This window comes from Hyla sarda, chromosome 12 (assembly GCF_029499605.1).
Source record: "Hyla sarda isolate aHylSar1 chromosome 12, aHylSar1.hap1, whole genome shotgun sequence".
Classification (NCBI taxonomy): domain Eukaryota; kingdom Metazoa; phylum Chordata; class Amphibia; order Anura; family Hylidae; genus Hyla; species Hyla sarda.
Genome location: NC_079200.1, coordinates 3,459,940 through 3,470,168, shown reverse-complemented (window position 1 = coordinate 3,470,168; position 10,229 = coordinate 3,459,940). Strand labels below are relative to the sequence as shown.

The 10,229-nt window shown below is 32.9% G+C and overlaps 1 pseudogene; it reads left to right on the top strand.

The window, feature by feature from the left end:
- The first annotated feature begins 590 nt into the window (after positions 1-590).
- LOC130297129 (U2 spliceosomal RNA) lies at positions 591-667 on the top strand (annotated as a pseudogene).
- The last annotated feature ends 9,562 nt before the right edge of the window (positions 668-10,229 follow it).

Genomic DNA, 10,229 nt, shown 5'->3' with positions numbered 1-10,229 from the left:
TATCTCCTATTGGGTTATCTCCTGTTGGGTTATCTCCTATTGGGTTATCTCTTGTTGGGTTATCTCTTGTTGGGTTATCTCCTGTTGGGTTATATCCTGAGGGTTCTTCACATTCTGGGCTTCAGGCAGTAATAGAACATCATGATCAGCTCTGATAGCTAGAGGAAGGATCACATTCATTTATACATACAACAGTATATATATATATATATATATATATATATATATATATATATATAAAAGGGGTTAATACTTTCTTCAGGGAGAGGACACCTCTTCAGGTGTAACGGAGATTCAGGTTAGGCCATTTAGCACTCCGCAGGCATTCTGGGTAGGGGAATATGTAAAGCAGCTCATTACACAACCTTTTCAGGTAGTGTTCCCTGGTATCAGCTTAGCTCCTGTTAAGGAATATAAAAAGCTGAACGGGATATATGCCAAGCCAGACTACTCCCCAAAAGGGAAGTTTCGACCCATCTGCAGACAGCTGTTTCGGGGTTTTTGCCCCTCGTCAGTACAGAGCAGGGTGATCTGGCTTGGCTGTGGTGAGAGGCCTGAGGCTTTAAAAGGGGTTAGTACTTTCTCGGCCTTTTCGGCCTTTTGGCTAAGATCAAGTGTAGTATCTGTTCTTATCAGTTTTTCATGCCGGTGTACCGTAACGCCGGTATGGGGCTGGTGGGGATGGGTGCTGCATGGAGGATGCAGGTGTACCAGGGCTTTCCGGGGCTGGTTCTGAGGAATCAGCTCGACGGCTGCCCCGATGTGACCTGTTCCCTCCGGGTCTCGCCATGAGGCTGAGAGGGTCTAGAGCCGAGGTACTTTTGTGCCTCGGGGAGTGGTGACCCCGAGGTGCCGAAACTCACTGGGAGGATAGACTCACTGAGTTGAAGCACGGGCACCATAATCTCTTCACCTTGTGGCACTCACCTCTTGATTCCCGGCCTTCTGGCTAGGATCAGAGAAATTTTTTATAGATCCGGCCGGATGTCCGGGCAGTATATCTGCACACATTCACTTATTTATTTATTTATTTTTTTGTCTCACTGTGTCACTTTTTGCGTGTTGTGTGTTCACAGGATTTGTCAGGATGCGGTAGCCCTTCTGGGTGTCCCTCCTGGCGGTCTAGGGGAGGTGTGTGTGGCCATTAGGTTCCGCACCTCCCTGCAAACACCCCGGGTACTCCTGCTTGGCAGGGTACCTACCGTAATCGGCTCTGCGGGCAGATACCTTGGCTAACGCCAAGGGGGATGCCGGGAGCATTTGTGGTCCCCTAGTAGCTTCGGCGAAAAGGGACATCGAACCTGGAACCTCGCAGGTACCTTTTGGTCCGGAGGCGAAGGGTAAGGTTTGTTGGGGGGCCTCTCTCCTATCGGAGAAGGGCTAGCGATAGACCGCATCCTTTGTGCACGTTTTTTTAGTGTAACACGTTTGCACTTTTTCTTGCACTTTGGGTGATTCGAGAGCACGTTCCTCGGCTTTAGATAAAAAAAAAAAAAAAAAAAAAAGAAACAGCTGTCTGCAGATGGGTCGAAACTTCCCTTTTGGGGAGTAGTCTGGCTTGGCATATATCCCGTTCAGCTTTTTATATTCCTTAACAGGAGCTAAGCTGATACCAGGGAACACTACCTGAAAAGGTTGTGTAATGAGCTGCTTTACATATTCCCCTATATATATATATATATATATATATATATATAACATTACTACAACTGCACTTGTCCTTGAATCCACCCGATATCTGAAGATGAAGTGATCAGCAATTTCACATCTACATCTTATGACATCATCTACAAAACCAACCTGAATGATTATGAACAGTACAGTGATATATGGTGATGTATAGTGATATATGGTGATGTATAGTGATATATGGTGATGTATAGTGATATATGGTGATATATAGTGATGAACAGTATAGTGATCTATGGTGATATATAGAGATGGACAGTATAGTGATATATGGTGATATATAGTGATATATGGTGATGTATAGTGATGAACAGTATAGTGATATATGGTGATATATAGTGATATATGGTGATGTATAGTGATGGACAGTATAGTGATATATGGTGATATATGGTGATATATAGTGATATATGGTGATATATGGTGATGTATAGTGATATATGGTGATGTATAGTGATGAACAGTATAGTGATATATGGTGATATATAGAGATGGACAGTATAGTGATATATGGTGATATATGGTGATATATAGTGATATATGGTGATATATGGTGATGTATAGTGATATATGGTGATGTACAGTGATGAACAGTATAGTGATATATGGTGATATATAGAGATGGACAGTATAGTGATATATGGTGATATATAGTGATATATGGTGATATATGGTGATGTATAGTGATGAACAGTATAGTGATATATGGTGATGTATAGTGATCTATGGTGATGTACAGTGATGAACAGTATAGTGATATATGGTGATATATAGAGATATATGGTGATATACGGTGATGTATAGTGATGAACAGTATAGTGATATATGGTGATGTATAGTGATGAACAGTATAGTGATATATGGTGATGTATAGTGATGAACAGTATAGTGATATATGGTGATGTATAGTGATATATGGTGATATATAGTGATATATAGTGATATATAGTGATGAACAGTATAGTGATATATGGTGATATATAGAGATGGACAGTATAGTGATATATGGTGATATATAGTGATATATGGTGATATATGGTGATGCATAGTGATGAACAGTATAGTGATATATGGTGATTATAATGATGAACAGTATTATGATATATAGTGATGTATAGTGATGAACAGTATGGTGATATATAGTGATATATAGTGATATATAGTGATATATGGTGATATATGGTGATATATAGTGATTATAGTGATATATGGTGATATATGGTGATATATGGTGATATATAGTGATTATAGTGATATATGGTGATATATGGTGATGTATAGTGATATATGGTGATATATAGTGATTATAGTGATATATGGTGATATATGGTGATATATAGTGATATATGGTGATATATGGTGATATATAGTGATTATAGTGATGAACAGTATTATGATATATAGTGATATATAGTGATGAATAGTATAGTGATATATGGTGATGTATAGTGATATATAGTGATATATGGTAATGAACAGTATGGTGATATATAGTGATGTATAGTGATGAACAGTATGGTGATATATAGTGATATATAGTGATATATGGTGATATATGGTGATATATAGTGATATATAGTGATTATAGTGATGAACAGTATAGTGATATATAGTGATATATAGTGATGAACAATATAGTGATCTATAGTGATGTATAGTGATGAACAGTATAGTGATCTATGGTGATGCATAGTGATATATAGTGATATATGGTAATGAACAGTATAGTGATATATGGTGATATATAGTGATATATGGTGATGTATAGTGATGGACAGCATAGTGATATATGGTGATATATAGTGATATATGGTGATGTATAGTGATATATGGTGATGTATAGTGAGATATGGTGATGTACAATAATGAACAGTATAGTGATATATGGTGATGTATAGTGATGAACAGTATAGTGATATATGGTGATGTATAGTGATGAACAGTATAGTGATATATAGTGATATATGGTGATGAACAGTATAGTGATATATGGTAATATATAGAGATGAACAGTATAGTGATATATGGTGATGTATAGTGATATATAGTGATATATGGTGATATATGGTGATGTATAGTGATGAACAGTATAGTGATATATGGTGATATATAGAGATGAACAGTATAGTGATATATGGTGATGTATAGTGATATAAAGTGATATATGGTGATTATAGTGATGAACAGTATAGCTAGAGGAAGGATCACATTCATTTATACATACAACAGTATATATATATATATATATATATATATATATATATATATATAACATTACTACAACTGCACTTGTCCTTGAATCCACCCGATATCTGAAGATGAAGTGATCAGCAATTTCACATCTACATCTTATGACATCATCTACAAAACCAACCTGAATGATTATGAACAGTATAGTGATATATGGTGATGTATAGTAATGTATAGTGATAGATGGTGATGTATAGTGATGTATAGTGATAGATGGTGATGTATAGTGATATATGGTGAATATAGTGATGAACAGTATAGTGATCTATGGTGATATATAGTGATGTATAGTGATATATGGTGATGTATAGTGATATATGGTGATGTATAGTGATGAACAGTATAGTGATATATGGTGATGTATAGTGATATATGGTGATATATGGTGATGAACAGTATAGTGATATATGGTGATTATAGTGATATATGGTGATATATAGTGATGAACAGTATAGTGATATATGGTGATTATAGTGATATATAGTGATAGATGGTGATGTATAGTGATGTATAGTGATGAACAGTATAGTGATATATGGTGATGTATAGTGATATATGGTGATGTATAGTGATGAACAGTATAGTGATATATGGTGATATATAGAGATGGACAGTATAGTGATATATGGTGATGTATAGTGATATATGGTGATATATAGAGATGGACAGTATAGTGATATATGGTGATGTATAGTGATATATGGTGATATATAGTGATATATGGTGATGTATAGTGATGAACAGTATAGTGATATATGGTGATGTATAGTGATGAACAGTATAGTGATATATGGTGATGTATAGTGATGAACAGTATAGTGATATATGGTGATGTATAGTGATATATGGTGATATATGGTGATGTATAGTGATGAACAGTATAGTGATATATGGTGATGTATAGTGATATATGGTGATATATGGTGATGTATAGTGATGAACAGTATAGTGATATATGGTGATATATAGTGATATATGGTGATGTATAATAATGAACAGTATAGTGATATATGGTGATATATGGTGATGTATAGTGATATATGGTGATATATGGTGATATATGGTGATGTATAGTGATATATGGTGATGTATAGTGATATATGGTGATGTATAATAATGAACAGTATAGTGATATATGGTGATGAACAGTATAGTGATATATGGTGATATATGGTGATATATGGTGATGTATAGTGATGAACAGTATAGTGATATATGGTGATGTATAGTGATGAACAGTATAGTGATATATGGTGATGTATAGTGATGAACAGTATAGTGATATATGGTGATGTATAGTGATGAACAGTATAGTGATATATGGTGATGTATAATAATGAACAGTATAGTGATATATGGTGATATATAGTGATATATGGTGATATATAGTGATGTATAGTGATATATGGTGATGTATAGTGATATAAAGTGATATATAGTGATATATGGTGATTATAGTGATGAAGAGTATAGTGATATATGGTGATGTATAGTGATGAACAGTATAGTGATGAACAATATAGTGATCTATGGTGATTATAGTGATGAAGAGTATAGTGATATATGGTGATGTATAGTGATATATGGTGATGTATAGTGATGAACAGTATAGTGATATATGGTGATGTATAGTGATATATGGTGATATATAGTGATGAACAGTATAGTGATATATGGTGATGTATAGTGATGAACAGTATAGTGATATATGGTGATGTATAGTGATATATGGTGATGTATAGTGATATATGGTGATGTATGGTGATATATAGTGATATATGGTGATGTATAGTGATGAACAGTATAGTGATATATGGTGATGTATAGTGATATATGGTGATGTATAGTGATATATGGTGATGTATAGTGATATATGGTGATGTATAGTGATGAACAGTATAGTGATATATGGTGATGTATAGTGATGTATAGTGATATATGGTGATGTATAATAATGAACAGTATAGTGATATATGGTGATGTATAGTGATATATGGTGAATATAGTGATGGACAGTATAGTGATATATGGTGATGTATAGTGATGAACAGTATAGTGATATATGGTGATATATGGTGATGTATAGTGATATAAAGTGATATATGGTGATGTATAGTGATGAACAGTATAGTGATATATGGTGATGTATAGTGATATATGGTGATATATGGTGATTATAGTGATGAACAGTATAGCTAGAGGAAGGATCACATTCATTTATACATACAACAGTATATATATATATATATATATATATATATATATATATATATAACATTACTACAACTGCACTTGTCCTTGAATCCACCCGATATCTGAAGATGAAGTGATCAGCAATTTCACATCTACATCTTATGACATCATCTACAAAACCAACCTGAATGATTATGAACAGTACAGTGATATATGGTGATATATAGTGATGAACAGTATAGTGATATATGGTGATGTATAGTGATATATAGTGATATATGGTGATATATAGTGATGAACAGTATAGTGATATATGGTGATATATAGTGATATATGGTGATGTATAGTGATATATGGGGATGTATAGTGATATATGGTGATGTATAGTGATATATGGTGATATATAGTGATGAACAGTATAGTGATATATGGTGATATATAGTGATGTATAGTGATATATGGTGATATATAGTGATGAACAGTATAGTGATATATGGTGATGTATAGTGATATATGGTGATGTATAGTGATATATGGTGATATATGGTGATGTATAGTGATGAACAGCATAGTGATATATGGTGATGTATAGTGATATATGGTGATATATAGTGATATATGGTGATGTATAGTAATGAACAGTATAGTGATATATGGTGATGTACAATAGTGAACAGTATAGTGATATATGGTGATATATAGTGATATATAGTGATGTATAGTGATATATGGTGATATATAGTGATGTATAGTGATGTATAGTAATATATAGTGATATATGGTGATGTATAGTGATATATGGTGATATATAGTGATGTATAGTGATGTATAGTAATATATAGTGATATATGGTGATGTATAGTGATATATAGTGATATATAGTGATGTATAGTGATATATAGTGATATATAGTCATGTATAGTGATATATGGTGATATATAGTGATGTATAGTGATGTATAGTGATATATAGTGATAAATGGTGATATATAGAGATGGACAGTATAGTGATATATGGTGATATATGGTGATATATGGTGATGTATAGTGATATATAGTGATGTATAGTGATGTATAGTGATATATGGTGATATATGGTGATGTATAGTGATGAACAGTATAGTGATCTATGGTGATGTATAGTGATGAACAGTATAGTGATCTATGGTGATGTATAGTGATATATGGTGATGTATAGTGATATATGGTGATATATGGTGATGTATAGTGATGAACAGTATAGTGATATATGGTGATATATAGTGATATATGGTGATGTATAGTGATGAACAGTATAGTGATCTATGGTGATGTATAGTGATATATAGTGATATATGGTGATATATAGAGATGAACAGTATAGTGATATATGGTGATATATAGTGATATATGGTGATATATAGAGATGAACAGTATAGTGATATATGGTGATGTATAGTGATGAACAGTATAGTGATATATGGTGATATATAGTGATATATGGTGATGTATAGTGATAGATGGTGATGTATAGTGATATATGGTGATGTATAGTGATGAACAGTATAGTGATATATGGTGATGTATAGTGATGAACAGTATAGTGATATATGGTGATGTATAGTGATGAACAGTATAGTGATATATGGTGATGTATAGTGATATATGGTGATGTATAGTGATCTATGGTGATGTATAGTGATATATGGTGATGTATAGTGATATATGGTGATGTATAGTGATGAACAGTATAGTGATATATGGTGATGTATAGTGATGTATAGTGATGTATAGTGATGTATAGTGATGTATAGTGATGTATAGTGATGTATAGTGATATATGGTGATGTATAGTGATGTATAGTGATGTATAGTGATATATGGTGATGTATAGTGATGTATAGTGATATATGGTGATATATGGTGATGTATAGTGATATATGGTGATGTATAGTGATGTATAGTGATGTATAGTGATGTATGGTGACAGGTCTTGGGTGTAGGCTGGTATTATGGCTTCTCACATAAACTCGCCTAGTATGTTCCTGTGGCTTCTAATGTGGGTAATGTATATAACAGGTTACACCCTGACCACTCATATTAACCCCTCATGACGCCAACAATTTAATTTCTTATTTTTTTTTGCGTTTTTTGTTTTGCCCTTTCGCAAAACTCTTTTAATTTTACCACAATATTTACAGCAAAAAAAAAAAAAGAAATAAACACATAATATATATATATATATATATATATATATATATATATATATATATATACATTATCTTAATTCCATAAATCCATACAATTACAATGATCCCCAATTTGTATCGGATTTGTTTTATTTTACCATTTTACTACTTTGAAAAAATTCAAACTTTTTGTAAGAAGATGTGACTGTATATTATGTACAGTGCCAAAAACCTGCATTTCTGTCTTTTTTTGTTTTGTTTTATAAAGAACATATTTCATTAATGTACATTGTGTATTTTGCTTAAATATTCTTGCAAACTGAGCAAACGTGCTACTTTTTGGCGACTTTGTAGCAATGTCCGCGGCTCACATTGGCTTCCACTTTATGACCGGGTCTTTATTATGGGGAGAATTTATTAAATGTGACTTTTCAGTTTTATCGCATTCGGACATCAAACCGATGGTTTTATATTTAATTTTTTTTATATATTGTTTACTTTACACTTTTTAAGTGCCTATAGGATACTTTTATAAGCAATCATTAGATTATACTGATCAATTCTAATGCCAGGGTCACATAGCCGTCCGAGACGTTGCCTGAGGGACTACTACCCTCAGCTTCCTGAACAACTCCACCCATCCTCCCCAGGGACTGCACAATGAGGCTCTGTGAACACATAATATACAGCATAAAATACAGCACGATATACAGCATAATATACAGCACGATATACAGCACAATATACAGCACAATATACAGCATAATATACAGCACAATATACAGCATAATATACAGCACAATATACAGCACAATATACAGCATAATATACAGCATAATATACAGCACAATATACAGCACAATATACAGCATAATATACAGCACGATATACAGCATAATATACAGCATAATATACAGCACGATATACAGCATAATATACAGCACAATATACAGCATAATATACAGTACAATATACAGCACGATATACAGCACAATATACAGCACAATATACAGCATAATATACAGCATAATATACAGCATAATATACAGCACAATATACAGCATAATATACAGCACAATATACAGCACAATATACAGCATAATATACAGCACAATATACAGCATAATATACAGCACAATATACAGCACAATATACAGCATAATATACAGCATAATATACAGCATAATATACAGCACAATATACAGCATAATATACAGCACGATATACAGCACGATATACAGCACGATATACAGCATAATATACAGCACAATATACAGCATAATATACAGCATAATATACAGCATAATATACAGCACAATATACAGAACAATATACAGCACAATATACAGCACAATATACAGCATAATATACAGCATAATATACAGCACGATATACAGCATAATATACAGCACGATATACAGCACGATATACAGCACAATATACAGCACAATATACAGCACGATATACAGCACGATATACAGCACAATATACAGCATAATATACAGCATAATATACAGCACAATATACAGCATAATATACAGCATAATATACAGCACAATATACAGAACAATATACAGCATAATATACAGCATAATATACAGCACAATATACAGCATAATATACAGCACAATATACAGCATAATATACAGCATAATATACAGCACGATATACAGCATAATATACAGCACAATATACAGCACGATATACAGCACAATATACAGCACGATATACAGCACGATATACAGCACAATATACAGCATAATATACAGCACAATATACAGCACAATATACAGCACGATATACAGCACAATATACAGCATAATATACAGCACAATATACAGCACAATATACAGAACAATATACAGCATAATATACAACATAATATACAGCATAATATACAGCACGATATACAGCACAATATACAGAACTA